Source organism: Macrotis lagotis, chromosome 1, assembly GCF_037893015.1.
Source record: "Macrotis lagotis isolate mMagLag1 chromosome 1, bilby.v1.9.chrom.fasta, whole genome shotgun sequence".
Lineage (NCBI taxonomy): Eukaryota > Metazoa > Chordata > Mammalia > Peramelemorphia > Peramelidae > Macrotis > Macrotis lagotis.
In genome coordinates, this window is record NC_133658.1 from 38,595,639 (window position 1) to 38,613,643 (window position 18,005).

The window sequence follows — 18,005 nt, forward strand, 5'->3', positions numbered from 1 at the left end:
TCATCAGATAGTATTGTATAAGGATGATAATCTGATGAGCTTTTGGGCAAATTGATATTGTGCAACCTTCATAGACAGGACTCCAAGGAACCACCCTCATCCTTTGATTTTGGATAAATCTCTTGATTCGAGGAGTCTTCTTGGACAGTTGGCCTCTACTTGTAGATTTATGATAAATCCTAGAGAATAAAATTTCTTTTCTTACCTATATTTTCTATCATTTTATTTTAAGTTTTCTACTGGCTTCCAACAATGAATAAGACAAAACTTTTTAAAGCTGTCTTTCTGGAAAAGATGAAGAAATGTGCAATTGAATTTATGGCCAGTTTTTAAAAAAAATTTTTTTAAATCTTATGGAAAAATAAACTGGAATAAAGGGATAATATTTTCTCATTTCATGCCTTAGGGATTCCCCTAGTTCTTGTTCCATTCAACAATTTTAGCAGGACCCTAGAAGAAATCACTGAAGGCACTCCCTCATCTTATGATGATAATACAAAAGTATGATGGAATTTATGGTTTGAGCGGTGAAGAATTTATGAGACAATGACCTAGAGTTATGAGGGATAGATAAGTTTATTCTGCTTCTCCAAGTGGACTGAATTCCAGAAACTAGCAACTTGTGGGAGTATAAGATAAGCTTTTAAAGGCAAGCAAGGGGAATGAGCTGGGAGGGATTAGGGAAGGATGCATCTGCAAAAGTGTGATTTAGGGAGAATCATGTCAGAAAAAGTCAAGGATAATTGGTTCATTACTCAGGCAACATTCTGTTACCTCAATGCTCCAGTTGTACCACCAGCCTGAAGGGGATGCAGATCCAGAAACTACCCTTAGGCATGGGCACTAATCCTGATTCACTATAGTACTATAGTGTAGGAGGAGATAAGGCAGTTTTAATACCATCTCCTTACTGAAAATATGTTTAATATAGAAGTTGTTTATCCCTGTCCATAAAAAAGTAGAATGTGTGCAGTTTGAAATCAACAACTATATCCGACTGCAAGCTACTTCGGTGTGCTAATAAACTCCATTTTATTTCCTGAGTTTATCGTATCAATCAGGCCAAGTCCAAACCAAGATGAACCAACATTTCCTTTACTCCTGAGATGCAGGAAGTCTAACTTTGAGTTCCTAGTACTACCGGCCAGGGGATCATGAACAAGTCGGAATCTCATTGAGTCTCCCTCAGGTTCACCATCTATAAACTGGAGATGATATTATTTTCACTGCTTTTCTCATAGGATGGAAATATACTTTGTAAATCATAAAGTGTTACAGGTATATAAGCTATTGGAAGTAGCAACAACTACAGGACAGTAGGAAGAGGAAGCAAATTGTAGAATTTCAAGGAAGGAAAGGAATCAGAGGAAATGGAAAAGGAAGATACAGATCACATACTTATTAGGTTTAGAAGTGAATGGAAATAAAATGGAAGGCAAATAAAACAACAGGAAAAACAAAGATTTTTGTTCTTTTAAATATGAGTCAGACTAATATATTTTGGTGGCGCTGTGAACTCATCCATCCTTTCTGGGGAGCAATTTGGAATTAAGCCCAAAGGGCAACAAAAATGTGCATACCCTTTGATCCAGCAATACCACTACTGGGTTTATACCCTGAAGAGATCATGAAAAAGGGTAAAAACATCACTAGTACAAAAATATTCATAGCAGCCCTGTTTGTGGTGGCAAAGAATTGGAAATTAAGTAAATGTCCTTCAATTGGGGAATGGCTTAACAAACTGGTATATGTATGTGAGGAACTCTACTGTTCTATTAAAAACCAGGAAGGATGGGAATTCAGGGAAGCCTGGAAGGATCTGCATGAACTGAAGCTGAGTGAGATGAGCAGAACCAGAAGAACATTGTACACCCTAACATCAACATGGGGGTGATGGTCAACCTTAATGGACTCGCTCATTCCATCAGTGCAACAATCAGGCACAATTTTGAGCTATCTGCAATGGAGAATACCATCTGTGTCCAGAGAAAGAATTGTGGAGTTTAAACAAAGACTGTTACCTTTAATTAAAAAAATAAAACTTATCTTTTTATGTAATTTTGCTATCTCTTATACCTTATGTTTCTTCCTTAAGGATATGATTTCTCTCTCATCACATTCAACTTAGATCAGTACATACCATGGAAACAATGGAAAGACTAACAGACTGCCTTCTGTGGGGAGTGGGGGGTGGGGAGGGAAGCAAGATTAGGGGAAAAAATTATAAAATTCAAAAATAAATAAAATCTTTCATAAAAAATAAATAAGTCAGACTCATCCATATCTGAAAGCACAAGGAAAAAAGCTGTAGAAAAGGGAGGCACTAAGGCTTTAAGAAGACTAAAAAATAATGAAAAGAAAGGATACAGTACAGGTAGAAGAATTAGCACCAGGAAAAAATTATCACCTATTTCTCTGAGGCTGAAGGGAAAGGTGAGGTCAGGACAATAAAAACAGTGATTCTTTTTTTCAGGAAAAGATGATGAAATAGCTCCAAAGAGACAGTCAGGAATGTTTCCCTGTGACTTGGCCCTTTAAGGAAAAGGACCACTCCAACATTTCAAGGAAAGGTTCCTTACTGGTTTGATAGGCTGGAATGATACCTACAATCATCTAGCATGATGCTACACTCACCTATATAAGGGTTTCTTGGAATTTCTCCCTTTGGCAGGCTTGGTACTTCTCTTTTCTCCAACTCTGAGAGGACATCTCCTTTGGAAATTGGAAGCCCTGCTCGCAAGAAAAATAACTGAAAAATTGCTGAGAATGGAAAGATACCTCAGAATTCAACCTTGGCCATTTTCTCTTTGGGGAATAGAGGACACACTGGAAAGTATTTCTGAAGAATATACTCTGTATTGTATTCTGTGGACAAATGACAGAATTTGAACTGGATCGAAGAAAATTATTTCATTTTAACACACTTTCTACTATGAAGATGGAACCTTTTCAAGTAGTTATACTAGGACTATAGTTAAGAATTTTTACTCTAGATGAATATACAGTAGGAAATAAGTAGCAAAGATAACACTAAAGGATTTAGGGATCTTTCTATATTACAGCTATTGATGTGACTATGCTTTCACATGAAGTTAAAACTCAGTGAAATTTATCAGTCTTCCCATAACATGTAAAAAGTGAGAATTCCAAGAAATCCCAAGGATCAGATGATTCAGGAGAAAGAAGTCATCCTTACCAAGGGAGACAAAGTTCTCATATTTCTCCAGCTTCACATCCTTGAACAGGTCCTTCTGAGCTGGCTCCAAGAGACCCCATTCTTCCTGGGTGAAGTTGACAGCCATATCTTGAAATGTCAGTATTGTCTGAAATATCAAAAAACATTCCATCTCACCAGAAATTGTTAAGGCTTGTTCTGTGGCAAGCACTCTGCTAAGTTTTAGGGACACAAACACAAATGCAAGGACAGTCCCTTCCCTCAAAAACTTTGTTTTCTAATAGTAAATGACAACACATGCAAGGGAGAGTTATGGGAATGGTGAGTGGAGTTGCAGGGAAACAGGTTGATACCTCCACTCCATGTGCAGTTATAGAAAGGATTTGATAATAGTTCAAAGACCAGCAAATAGGCCAGGAGGTAGTAGCAAGGCTGCCAGCAAAGAGATGGCCAGGAAGGGAATGGGGATACAGCTGAAGCCTAGTTGAGATGGAGGCCAAAGTATGCCTAATGGGGATGGGGGAAGTTTGGGGCACTAGGAGTTTCAATTTCTCCAGAACAAAGTTTCTAGTCAAGCTATTCTCAAGAAGCTAGTCAGGAAATTAAGGAACACACAGCTGGTGTTTCATGGAAGAAATGAGTCTCAAGAGTTTGGAGCACTACATGTTGAGGTTCTACTTAGCATTTTACTTCCTTCATCCTCGCTATATTGTACACAACTTTATTACTCAAAGTCTACCTTACTAATCAGTTTCCACACTTAGCCCCAAGTTAAATGTGCCCTTTACATTTCAAAATCACACTTCTTAGATTAAGCCAAATTGACAGAGAGAAGCCTGGAACTGTGCTAAGCTCTTCCCAGCTTTCCTCAGATACAATGTCAATCAAGCCTCTAAACAGATTCTGGAGTGAAAGAACCCACTATAAACAGAATGGACCAATTTTCCCAGCTTAAGATATCTTGGAAGGGCTTCAGGAAAGGTGGGTTTGACTGAAGTGTAGGGGGGAGCATGACCCAGCACAGACAGGTGAAGAGGAAGCCAGCAAGAGGCTCTTAGCTGCAATGCAGATCTGTACCTGAAGCCCCTGGGTCTGGGCTCAACAGGCCAGCCACATAGCAGGCCAGCTATGAAGCTTTCAGCCTCAGCACAGAAAGTAAATTGTGAGTGCCAGAACCCCTGCTCAGTCCTCACAAATAGGCTGGGCAACTCCAGTGCAGTGGGCAAGCTGCTAGCACCTGAAGCCCCAACACAGAAAGTCAGCGAGCAGGTCCCTGGTCCCTAGCACAAGACGTTTGGAACAGTAGGCCCTGTGGCCCAGGAGCAGAGTTGAACTTTAAAAACTACAAATTAGGCTAAAAAGAAATGACAGAAAAAGAAAAAAAGCCCTGACCATAAAAAGCTACTATGGTGACAAGAAAGATCACAACACAATTTCAGAAAAGACAGTGGGGAAATTATGTGAAGCTGCAGAGAGGAACATGAATTACTCTGAAGCCCCAAAAATCCTCTTGGAAGAGCTCAGAATGGCTTTTTTAAAAAAGTCTAGTAGAAATATTAGGAAAAGAAATGAGAGATATGCAAGAGAGAGCCAAAAGGAAGCATAAAAATTGAAGAAAACAATTCCTTCAAAAAATACAGTTGGCCAAATGGAAAAAGAAAACAACTTCTTTAAAAATGAAATTGATTACATGAAAAAGAAGATGCCAAAGTTAACTGAAGATAATAATTCCTTAAAAATCAGAATTGGGCAAATGGAAGCTAATAACACAATGAGACATCAAGAATCAGTCAAGCAAAATAAAAAAATTTGAAAAAAATATTGAAGAAAACCCCAATGAAAAATAAGTGACCTGGAACATAAGAGATGTTTCAAGAATTATTGAACTATTTGAAAGTTATGATAAAAAAAAAAAAGAGCCTGGAAGACATTTTTCAAGAAGTCATCAAGGAAACCTGCTATTATCCTAGAACCAGAGGATCAAATCATCATTGAGAGGGATCACCAAATGAAAATGCCAAGGAATATTGTAAGCCAAATTGCAGAATTATCAGGTGAAGTAGAAAATTCTGAAGGAAGTCAGAAGGATAAAATCAAATACCAGGGAACCACATTCAGGATTATACAGTACTTGGCAGTTTCAACATTAAAGAATTGGCAGACCTGTAGTATGATATTTTGGAGGGCAAAGGAGGGGGAAAAAAAGGACATTTAACCAAGTAAGGGACTTTCAAACTTTCATCAGGAAAGTTTGAAAAGATCAGAGATGAACAGAAAATTTGATCTTCAAATATAAGACTCAAAAAATGCTAAAAAGGTAAATAGAAAAGAAAGAAAAATGTTATTCACTAAGATTAAGTTGTTTATGTCCTCCACAGGTAGATGGTACTTGTAAATCTTGAGAACTGTATCTCTATTAGAAAAGAGTATACTTAGAGGATATGGGCATAAGTTGACTTTGATGTGATGTCATAAAAAATTATGTATCACTTTCTTCTCTAGAGCCATCTGAATCCAGTGACCAAATACCAATTAGGACAGCTGGAGATGGACCTGAATATGAGGCAATAAGAGTTAAGATCATACAGCCAGTACATGTCAAGTGTCTGATGCTGGATTCGAACTCTGGTCCTCCTGTCTCCAAGTTTAGTGCTTTATCCACTGCACCACCTTACTGTTCAGATTAACAAAAGAGGAAATAAAATATTTAAATAACACCATTTCACAAAAATAAATTGAGCAAGCCATCAGTTAGCTTCCTAAAAGAAAATCTCCAAGGTCAGATGAATTTACAAGTGAATTCTATCAAACATTTGAAGAACAATTAATTCCAGTTCTGTAAAGTATTTGAAAAAGAAAGGCTATTCTGCAAAATTCATTTTATGACACTAACAGAGGGCTGATCCCTAAACCCAGGAAGAGCCAAAACAGAGAAAAAAATTATAGACCAATTTCTTTAATAAATATTGATGCAAAAATTTTAAATAAAATAATAATAAAGAGATAACAAGTTATCACTAGGACAATACACTATGATCAGGTAGGATTTGTACCAGGAATTCAGGGATGGTTCAAATTTAGGAAAACAATCTTTATAATTAACCATATAAATAACAAAACTTGACAGAAATATGATTATCTCAATAGATGCTGAAAAAAAGCTTCTAACAAACTACAGCACCTATTTCTATTAAAAACACTAGAGATTATAGAATAGATAGAGCATTCCTTGAAATGATAAGCAATATGTATCTAAAACCATCAGCAAGCATTATTTGTAATGGGAATAAACTAGAAGGACTTCCAGTTAGATCAGGGGTGAAATAAGGATGTCCTTTATCTCCACTTTTATTCAATATTGTATTTGAAAAGTTAGTTTTAGCAAAAAGAGAAGAGAAAAATGATGGAATTAGAATAAGCAATGAGGAATAAACTCTCATTCATTGCAGAAGACATGATGGTATACTTTGAGAATCCAGAATTAACAACTTTAGCAGAGTTGCAGGATATAAAATAAATTCACATAAATCATCAGCATATCTATATATTACCAACAATGCCCAGCAGCAAGAGATAGAAGAGAAATTCTATTTAAAGTAACTGTAGACAACATTAAATACTTGAGAGTCCGCTTGCCATCTAGGAACTAGATGAATCTATTTACAAAACACTTTTCACACAAAATCAGATCTAAACAATTAGAAAAATGTCAATTGCTCATGGGTAGGATGAGCTGATATAATAAAAATGACAATTCTACTTAAATTACATTACTTAGTGCCACATCAATCAGACTGCCAAATAATTATTTTATAGAGCTGGAAAACATATTAACAAAAGTCATCTAGAGGAACAAAAGTTCAAGATTATCAAGGAAATTATTTTTAAAAATGCAAAGGAAACTGGCCTTGCTGTACCAGATCTAAATAGCTATATTATAAAGTAGCAGCCACCAAAACTGAGACTAGCCAAAAAATAGAATGGTAGATCAGTGGAATAGATTAGGTAAAAGAAACAATAGTAATCTCCTGTTTCATAAGCCCAAAGACTCCAACTTCTGGAATAAGAACTCACTATTTGAGTTTTGCTGTGAAAACTGGAAAATAGTTATGGTAAAAACTAGATATAAACAAACATTTCACACCCTATACTATGATAAGGTCAAAATGGGTACAGGATTTAGACATAAAAGGACTTAGCCACTTAGGAGGTCTGGGAATAGTTTATCTGTCAGATCAATGGAAAAGTGAACAATTTATGACCAAACAAGAGATAAGAGAATATTGTAAAATGTAAAATGGATAATTTTAATTACATTAAATTCAAAGGTTTTACACAAATAAAACTGAGATTTGAAGGAATGCAGAAAACTGGGAAACTTTTTTAGTTAGTATTTCTGATAAAGGATTCATTTCTAAAATATAGAGAATTGAGTCAAATTTAATAAGAATACAAGTTATTTCTTTTTTTGCAAATTTTTGAAATATTTTGTTTTCCAATTATATACAATAGTAGTTTCTCTCTATCCTTTTTGTAAATTTTTGAATTTTACAATTCTCCCCCCACCCTCCCTTCCTTCCCCCCACAGAAATCAATCTGACTTTTACATTGTTTCCATGCTATGTATTGATCAAAATTGAATGTGTTGAGAGAAAAAAAAATCCTTGAGGAAGAAATAATATATTAGAGAGCAAAATTATGTAGTACATAGGATAATTTTTTAAAACATTGAAGGTAATAATCTTTTATATTTGTTCAAACTCCACAGTTCCTTCTCTGGATACAGATGGTATTCTCTATCACAAATCCCCTAAAACTGTCCCTGATTATTGCACTGATGGAGTGAGCGAGTCCATTAAGGTTGATCATCACCCCCATGTTGTTGTTAAAGTGTACAGTGTTTTTCTGGCTCGGCTCCTCTCGCCCAATATCAGTTCATGCAGGTCTGTCCAGGCTTCTCTGAAATCCCATCCCTCCTGATTTCTAATAGAACAATAGTGTCCCATCACATACATATACTATAGTTTATTAAGCCATTCCCCAATTGATGGACATTCATTCAATTTCCAACTCTTTGCCACCACAAACAGGGCTGCTATGAATGTTTTTGTGCTAGTGATGTTTTTACCTTTTTTCATGATCTTTTCAGGGTATAGACCCAGTAGTGATATTGCTGCATCAAAGGGTATGCACATTTTTGTTGCCCTTTGGGCATAATTCCAAATTGCTCTCCAGAAAGGTTGGATGAGTTCACAGCTCCACCAACAATGTATTAGTGTCCCAGATTTCCCACAACCCTTCCAATATTGATCATTGTTCTTTCTGGTCATATTGACCAATCTCAGAGGTGTGAGGTGGTACCTCAGAGATGCTTTAATTTGCATTTCTCTAATCAGTAATGTTTTAGGTCAATTTTTCAAATGATTATAGATAGCTTTTATTTATTCATCTGTAAATTGCCTTTGCATATCCTTTGACCATTTTTTCAATAGGGGAATGGCTTGGTTTTTTTTTTATGAATTTGACTCAGTTCTCTATATATTTTAGAAATGAGTCCTTTGTCAGAAATACTAGTTGTAAAGATTGTTTCCCAATTTACTACATTTCCTTTGATCTTGGTTACAGTGGTTTTGCTTGTGCAAAAACTTTTTTACTTTAATTTAATCAAAGTTATCCAGTTTGCTTTTAATGATGCTCTCCATTTCTCCCTTGGTCATAAACTGCTCCCCTGTCAATTTATTTCTCAATTGATAAATAGTCAATGTATATGCACAGGCAGTTTACAGATGAAGAAATTAAAGCTATAAATCATATAAAAACAGCTCTAAATCATTTCCATTAGAGAAATGGAAATTAAAATAACTTATTTAAAAACCTATCAGAATGGCTAATATGATTTAAAAAAGAAAATGATAAATGTAGGAGGGGATATGAGAAAATTAGGACACTAATGCTCTATTGGTGAGTTGTAAACTGATTCATACATTCTGGAGAGAAATTTGGAACTTTGCTCAAAGGGCTAGAAAACTGTGCACACCCTTTGATCCAGCAACACCACTTCAAAGTCTGTATCCCCAAAAAATCACAAAAAAGGAGGAAATAGCCACATGTATAAGAATATTCATAGCAGCTCTTTTTGTGGTGACAAAGAATTGAAAATTGAGGGGATACCCATTAATAGGGCTCTGACTGGATAAGTTGTGTTATGTGAATATAATGGATTATTATTGTTCTATAAAAAATGATGAACAGGCAGATTTCAGAGAAATGTGCAAAGACTTAGATGAATGGATACTAGTGAAGGGAGCAGATCCAGAAGAACATTACACATATTAACAACAGCACTGTGTTATGATCAGATAAGATAGACTTAAGCTCTTCTCAGTAGTATAATGATCCAAAACACTCTAAAAGAAATGTCCTGGAAAATGCCATCCATATCTAGGGAAAGAATTTATGGATTCTGAATGCAAACCAAAGCATATTATTTTCATTTTTAGAAATCTGTTATATTTTTTCTTTCTCCTGATTTTCCCCCTTTTGTTCTGATTCTTCTTTTACAACAAGACTAATATGGAAATATATTTAACATGATTGTAAATGTACAACCTATATCAGATTACTCACTGTCAAGGGGAGGGTGGAGGAAAGAGAGGGAAGCAGAAAAATGTGGAACTCAAAAGCTTACAAAGAATGAATGCTGAAAGCTATCTTTACATGTAATTGGAAAATAAAAAACAAAAATACTAAAGAATCACACTTCTTTCTGGAGATATCATTCATTCTTCATTATTGATCAACTCAGTTGGGCAATATTATTCAGAAGTAGACCACATGTGGAAGATTAAAATGCCAATCTTTTTTCCTGACTCAATCTCTACTTAATATGAAACACCACTCCCAAGCTTCTGCTTCCTTCATTATACATATATCTTCTTTCTGTGGAAGACAGTGCTTGGGCAGGCTACCCTTTCTCCATGTGAGAAAACTCATCAGTTCACTTGAGTTTCATTATCACCCAAAGTTGATCTAGTGTATAGATCCAGCCCAAGTCTTTTCTTTTGAGCTCCAGTCTTACAAATTCCACTGGCTATTGGACCTTTCAAACTGGATGTTCTAAATACATCTCTCACTCAACACATCCAAAACACAATTTATAATTATTTCCCCCAAAATCAACCCTCTTTTATACTTGCCAGTTTCTGTTTAAGATATCACATTGCTTACTGTGACTAGCAGACTCAGGCAATAGAGCACTAGGCCTAGAGTCAGGGAGATTAGAATTCAAATATGGCCTCAAACACTTACTAGCTGTGGACAAATCATTTTACCTCTGCCTGCCTCAGTTTCCTCAACTGTACAAAGGGGCTAGTAGAACCTAATTCCTAGGGTAATAGTGAGACAATATTTGTAAGCTATTTATACTTGGCAATTAATAAATTCTTGTTTCCTCCCCATCTCTCCCTTCATCCTGGTCTGTAGCTTTAGAGTTATCCTAGACTCACTGTCACTCATTCTACATAGCCAAACAATAGCCAAATCTTGTTCCGCCTACCACTGTAGCATCTCTCCTTTCTACTTATACACAACTATCCTTATTGAGACCTTCATTGTTTCTAGGCTGCACAATGATCATGTCATCTTTTTTTTTTTTAGGTTTTTGCAAGGCAAATGGGGTTAAGTGACTTGCCCAAGGCCACACAGCTAGGTAATGATTAAGTGCCTGAGACCGGATTTGAACCCAGGTACTCCTGACTCCAGGGCCAGTGCTTTATCCACTACGCCACCTAGCTGCCCCCAACCATGTCATCTTAATTGTTCTTCTGTTTGACATCTGAAGCACTTCTCATCCTTTCCAAGCTCACATAGCCCCTCTGCCCTCCTCGCATCCCCATCCCCTGTGGTCTGGCCAAACAGGCCTTCTGACTGTTCCTCAGACAGGAAACTATCTTCTATCTTCTCTCTTTGTACTGGCTATCCCTCACACCTGGAAGGCTTTTTTCATCTCCCCAGCTGCAAGTGCCTTCCTCTGATGTTATCACTTGTATTTATTTTGCCCATACCTATGGACGTCCTTACCTTCAAGGTGCAAAATGATTTACTTCCGTGTTTGCATTCTCAGAGCCCAACAGAGTCAATGGCACATAGAAAGGCTTCATAAATCACATAATCACAGAATTTGACAGTGGGGATGATCCCTGGCAGCCATCTAATCCAACCTATACACAAGAGAAATCTCCACCATAATTTTCATGACAAATAACCACCCAGACCTACAGTTGATGATCGAGTGATGCCTAGACACCTTCTTTTCTAGTCATTCTTTTTTAAAATGACGTCTTTTTTGCCATTTCTTGCAAATGAACACAAGTCAACATATCAGCCGCAATGCCATTGGTCCTCTTCTCAAATGAAAGACAAACAACTCAATAACTCAGATAAGGCATTTTTGACTTTATGTTTCAGATCCACCATATACCTCACAACTATCCTTCAGATACATACAATTTGATTCTTTGGCAAACCTCGTGTCAACTAACTCACAATAATAAAAATATGTCTTATTGTGTCAGGAATAGCTTGGTCTCTGTTTTTAAGCATTTATATGCTCCTACTTATTCAGTGCTAGATATTGGACCACATGCTAAGGATACAAAGACAAAAATAAAATAATGCCTGTCCTCAAGGAGTTTACATTCTATACAAAGAAACAATCTGTAATATGTACACTTATAAGAACATGTAACACACAGATACCCACATATACATACACCCACATATATGTCTATCTATACACATGCAGTAATTTCAAGGGTGAAAGCTTAGTAGTTAAAAGAAAAAAAGAATGTCCCCATGTAGAAGATGACATTTAAATTGAAGTTATGAAGAAAAATAGATTCAAACATGAAAGAGAGAATGTATTTCAGACATGGGAGAGAGCCAACCTGTACCAAAGAATCAAGATAAAAGATGGAAACTCAGCAAATGTTATGCAATTTCCAAAATGCAATGAGGCACACTCTCTTCCTCCTATTCAGTTCTGGGTCTGGCTCATTGTCCATTTATAGAGTAGAACCTGTCTTAGGTATATGTGCTGGTAGACTGCCCAACCAAATATATGTCACCCTCCCAACAATAGGCATCCATTGTCCTTTTGATTTTCCATACATGAATAGAGGTCAATCTTCTGAAAGGTACTGAATCATTGAGAAGGATGGGCACATTATCCCTATACAAACACGAGCCATTTAGAGAGCCCTTTTTCATTCACCCTACGTAGGTTATCTCTAGTTTATGACTACCTTGATATCAGTAATCAGGAAAAGGGACTGGACCTATGATTTCAATGTAACAGAAAAATGCCATTTATCCATATAGGGTGGTGTTTTCTCTACATTTATAATTTTAGAGCTGCCTAGAGCACTCAGGAATTGAATGTCATGCCCAGGGTCACACAGTCAAGGTTTGTCAGATTTGGGACTTGGATCTGGATCTATCTATGCATGAGGACTGGTGATATTAATTTTATTTTTCCTTATTCCTATCAAGGATTCATATATGATCATGGGATATGCAAGATCATCTTCTTGTGGAGAGACAGCTTGCTGGGAGAAAACTTTAAAGAATGAATTTAGTTCTACCAAAATTGCATTGTTTTTGTTACTACTGTTTCAAAATCAACAAAACATAAGCAGGACAGTTTGCAGTCTTTATTTTCAATAATTGTAGAGTGAGGTTACCAATCAATACCTTAGGCTTTAAATTTTTCAGTTTTCAACTGTCTTATTAAGAAGTTATTTGTGTTGTGCTTATACTTGTATGCAGTCTGATAACACACTATTATTTTGATTTGATTGCATCTCAGTGCTCTAAATGGAAGACCTAAAAGATATAACTCTAGATTTGAAATCTAAAGATTGATTTTGTGTGAATATTAGCCTTCACTACAGACACACCCAAAGATATATTGAGGTTAGGTGTCTACATGCCCCAAGACCCACTGGGGCAAACAAGCCTAAAGAGTTTCATGTATTGCTCCTGGTCCACTTCATAAATATGGGTGTATATGTGGGTATATGTGAATGTGTAAGGGTGTGAGTGTGACAGTGTGTGTGTGTGTGTGTGTGTGTGTGTGTGTATGTGTTTCTTAATTTATAGGCCTTCAGAGGTCAGTTACCTAGACTTTCTAGGGCTCACAAGTAGGTGCACCTTAAAATTTGATTGATTGATTCTATACTTCCTTCCATTAATACAGATTAATTTCCTTTTAGGTTAAAACCAACCCACAGATGTTTTTGGCCTGGATCACTAATCCTCAAACACACAACTGATCCAAATACCCCTGCATCATAGCATCATTTTCATTTCTTCCTATGGCATTTTGGAGACTGATGTGTAGCCATCAAAAGTGAAGTTTTCATAGAAACAATGACAACTGTGTTCCATTCTTTTCTCATTTACTGTTGTTCTTTCAATTTAACTATTGACTTGGGGGTTCTCATTAAGATAGCAGTGTGAATACAGGAAAGAAAACCTAGATTTCCCATGTAAATGCCAATGATGACCTAAAAAAGACATGAAACTTAAAATTATCAATATATCAATATATAATATATAAATATAATATAAATATATAAAATATATCAATATATATATATGAAAAGCAGTAAAGTCCTTCATCTAGACCGGCATTGCACAAAAAAGCTAGAGGGTTAGAAGACATGTCCAGCTGAGCTCAGTTGAAGAGGCCAGATGATAAGAGTGCATGAGGAGGGGAGGGGGCGGGACAGAGAACAGGCATCACATGGACAGTACTCTTATCTGAACCAGTCAAATGAAAGTTGAACACAAATTCACAGAATCTGGGCTTGTAATACATTAAAATCAAAAGGGAAATAGGCAATCAAGGAGTTATTAGTTGGAGTATTTTGTGAGTTCTCTTTCCCTCATTTTGGCAAGTGCTTTATATCTATTAAACTTCTATAGGAAATAGTGAGTTGGTACAACTGTCCTTTCCTTTATCCATAATTCATTTTTAGCATCTACAGGATGAAAAATATTCAATGTCTCCAAAATCTGTAGAATGAATAATTTAATAAATGAAATGTTTTCAAGAAGTCATTGAAACTTCTCACACTAGTGTTAACACCAGCTTCAATAACCTCTTCTACAGTGACTAAGGAAATGCTACTGTCTTTTTAAGAGGATCTGGGAGTTCTGGTTAAGATGAAGATCATAGATTAGCCCAGCTCTTTGACAAAACCTTCAGTCAAGGTGCAAAATAAAAAAAGAAAAGCACTAGAAGGAACAATGACAAAGAAAAATCGATAAATGCCAATAGATTCCTGGATCTTGTCCAGCCTACACAAAAGATTCAGGGATAAACACTGGGAAATAGAAGTCGCAGTATTAGAAGCCAAGCCCAGGACAGAGTCTTCTGGGAGGGAAGAAATGATAGGAAGGTCTCTGGATATAACTTGGCAGAGTCAAATAGGTGAAGACAAGGGAAAGAAAACTATTTTCACTTTTAGGAAAAGTGATGGCCTTTTAGAAGAAAGAGAAGATTAGGGTTAGGGTTCTCACCTGGTAACTGGCTGGCAGGTATACAGTTCCATCTTGATTGATTCTCCTCCATCCTTCTTGGCCAAGACCAGAGTCTTCACAAACCAAAACTGAAGGAGGAGAAAGAAGAGAAATGGGAGGCCGATCCTTCCTTGAAGCTTGTTAACTCACCAGGATGGCATTACTGGTGAACAGTCAGGTTCATGGTTTTATTTCAGAAGAAATCAAACCTACATAGAAAGTCTCATCCTTTTGAAGAAACAAATTGAAGGACCAGTGAATTTTTATTCCGATGATTCTTCTAATGGGATTCAGGAGACATAGGCTGAAATCCAATTATTTTTTCTTTCATTCTCCATAAAACTCAAAAGTCAACTCAAGTTATTAATGACTCGATCATCCCTGCCTTTCATTCAGAAATATATTTCCATTTCTCTTTCCTGACTTGACAAGACAGATACATATATAAATTTATGTACATCTTTGGAGAAAGCTTTTTTAAAATGAATATATTTTATTTTTAACATTATCCATATTTCCCAATGTAATCCTGCTTTCTCCCTTTCCAAGTCATCCCTTGAAAAGAGATGAGGGAGATTTGAACCAAACTAACATGGTATGAGGCATGACTGAAGACTACTTCAGCAGTGTATCTCACGGCTCAGTAGGAAGCTGACCACTTCCCAACAACCTTAGCTTACAGTGACTCATTCATCTTTACAGACAAGTAACAGAACCTTGGCAGAAACAAAGAGGATGGTTAAGATGCTCAAGCTCATTGGAAAGAATTTGAACCAAGAGATAGAGTTTTGCTAAGACATCTTGGTGCTTATAGGACACACAAGTCAGTAGATCAATGGAAAAGGACTCCTTGTAAGTTATAGATTGGGCAACATCCATTTACAGAAGAGTCCCAGGAACTGGCATGTGCCTTGGAAGACTATTTACTACCTCCAGGAGACTTAGCTGACTCCCTGAAGAGCAGGAAAAGAATGAGAAGCACTTAGAAGATTCTGGACTTTGAGGAAAAGAGACCATCTATTGTTTCTCAGACGGAACCAGAATTATGACCCAGGAACAGAAGTTTCAAGTGAGGACTCAGTGAACTCTAATCCAGCAAACAAACCAAATAGAGGGAGCGGATTGAATGGAGAGTCTGTACCTCTCCTGTCTAGGACATCAGCTATAGAGGCTGTACTTAAGGCACCTAGACATCTCACAGAATAGTGACACCTGTTGGTTTAGGAATAAGAAACAATAGTTCTAGTGAGGGCTGTCATGGGCTCATATCATCAGCTAATTTAGCCACAGGAGAGCAAATAAGTCATCAGTTTGAAGGAAGAAGCAAGTAATGAAGGAAGAATGGTGGGAGGAAGGAGAAAAAAGAAGGGAGGGAGGAAGAGAGGAAGAAAACAAGCATTTCTTATGTATTTTTAAAATTTCTATATTACATTTCTATTTTATCATATTTTCTTTATTATGATGTTAAATAATATTACATATGTAATGTTTTATAATATTATTTATTAAGTATAAGCACTTTTCTAAGTGCTTTACAAATATCTCCTTTGATTTTCACCATGACCCTGGGAGATTATTATCATTCCCATTTTACACTTGAGGAAACTGAGGCAGACAGAGGTGAAGTAACCAGCCCAGAATCACACAGCTAGTAACTGTCTGAGATCGGATTGGGATTCAGGTCTTCCTGAGCTCAAGCACCACCTTTAAGTGAAGCTGGTGCTCTCCTTCCAAAACATTAAATATGCATTGATGAAAATTCTCCTTGATGTATTCTTTGTATACACCCACACTCTTGTCTGCCCCTTTAGAATATAAACTACCAGTAAGGGTCGTCTTATTTTTTGTATCTCTATGTCCATTGTCAAGTACAGGGTAAACAGCAGGCACTTAATAAATGCTTTATTCCAGCTCAAAAATTCCATGACTATCTTCCAAGAAGTCAAGGTCTTGTGGCCGCTGGAAAGAGCATTCCAGCGGCATTACACTGGGAGATGCGGATGAAGAAGATGAGGCTCAGAGAGGAGGTCTGCAAACAGTGTCAGATCAGCATTTGAACCCAGAACTCTCCAAATTCTTCTCCACAGGAGAGGTTGAGGGAGGGACAGACACAACAGAAAGGGCGAGGTCTGAGGGCCGGCCAATGGGGTGGGAGAGGGGCGGGGCTTCAAGAAGGGGTGACGTCAGTCGTGTCCCGCCCCCTCCCCCAGCTCCCAGGCGATGTCCAAACCCCGCCCTCCGCCCGTCCTGGCGAGTTTCAGACTCCGCCCCCAGCCCCGCCCCGGGATATGTCCTGGCCCCGCCCCCAGGCCTGGCCCCGCCTCCCGGCTGCTCCCCGCCTATAACCTTACAGGTTTCCCTCACCTTGTCCCGCCCAGCTCCGCGAGCCACGCCCCCTAAGGGCCCCCTTCGGCGCTGCGGGGGGCAGAAAAGGAGCCGCATCGAAGCCGCCGTTGACCTCCCCCACGCCCTCCGGACCCTCATTGAACAGAGGAGGAAACTGAGGCCCGGAAAAGCCAAGGCCTGGCGCAAGGTCCCGCCCCGTGCGCTCACCTGCTTCCCATAAATGAAAAATAATAATAATAAAGAGTTGGGTTGAAACCCTAATCCGAGGATCTGTTTACTGTGAGCCCGAAACTACGACTCCCAGAATCCATCAGAAACGGGAATGGAAAAGTCAGCGCGGGGCTAAGGCCCGAGAACTGGTCTTCCGGAGTGATGGATTCTGGGAAACGGAGTCTCAGCCCGTTTAAAAGCAAAACAACAAAAACATCCTCATTCCGAAGGATTCTGGGATATGGATCTGGAAGTCACCAGTTCCCTTAAAGTGGTCCGGGGCTGAAAATGTGGAGAAAATCACCACGTAGCTCCAAAGGCCTTCATGGCGAAAAGGACATTTGGTTTGGACACGAATTGGGGAGTTCAAATCCCACTCTGCTTCAGCCACTTCAGCGCTGCCTGCCTCAGTTTCCTCATTTGTAAAATGAATCCTCATCACAGCCTCTCCCTCCCAGGGGTGTTGGGAGAATCAACTCAGATGACGACGTTAAAGGGCTTAGCACACAGTAGGAACATAGTAAACGCTGTTCCTTTCCCTTCTTCCTCTGCCCTAATTGGGCGGAATAGCTGAACAAACAATGACGCAAGGAGCCAATGTGAGAAATTGATCATGATGACGTTTGTCCGTTGATCTGGAAGATCATGATGTCAGGGGGGTGATGTCATGACATCAGGTGACTTCTCCAGA

General features: G+C 37.9%; 1 long non-coding RNA gene across 1 annotated transcript; it reads right to left on the reverse strand.

Moving 5' to 3' along the window:
• Positions 1–2,369: 2,369 nt before the first annotated feature.
• LOC141513102 (uncharacterized) lies at positions 2,370–17,445 on the reverse strand. The gene is made up of 3 exons (XR_012475710.1): positions 17,312–17,445; positions 14,759–14,847; positions 2,370–3,323 (listed from the first exon to the last, which is right to left on the reverse strand). It is a non-coding gene; the product is annotated as an uncharacterized LOC141513102 (long non-coding RNA).
• Between the last annotated feature and the right edge of the window lie 560 nt (positions 17,446–18,005).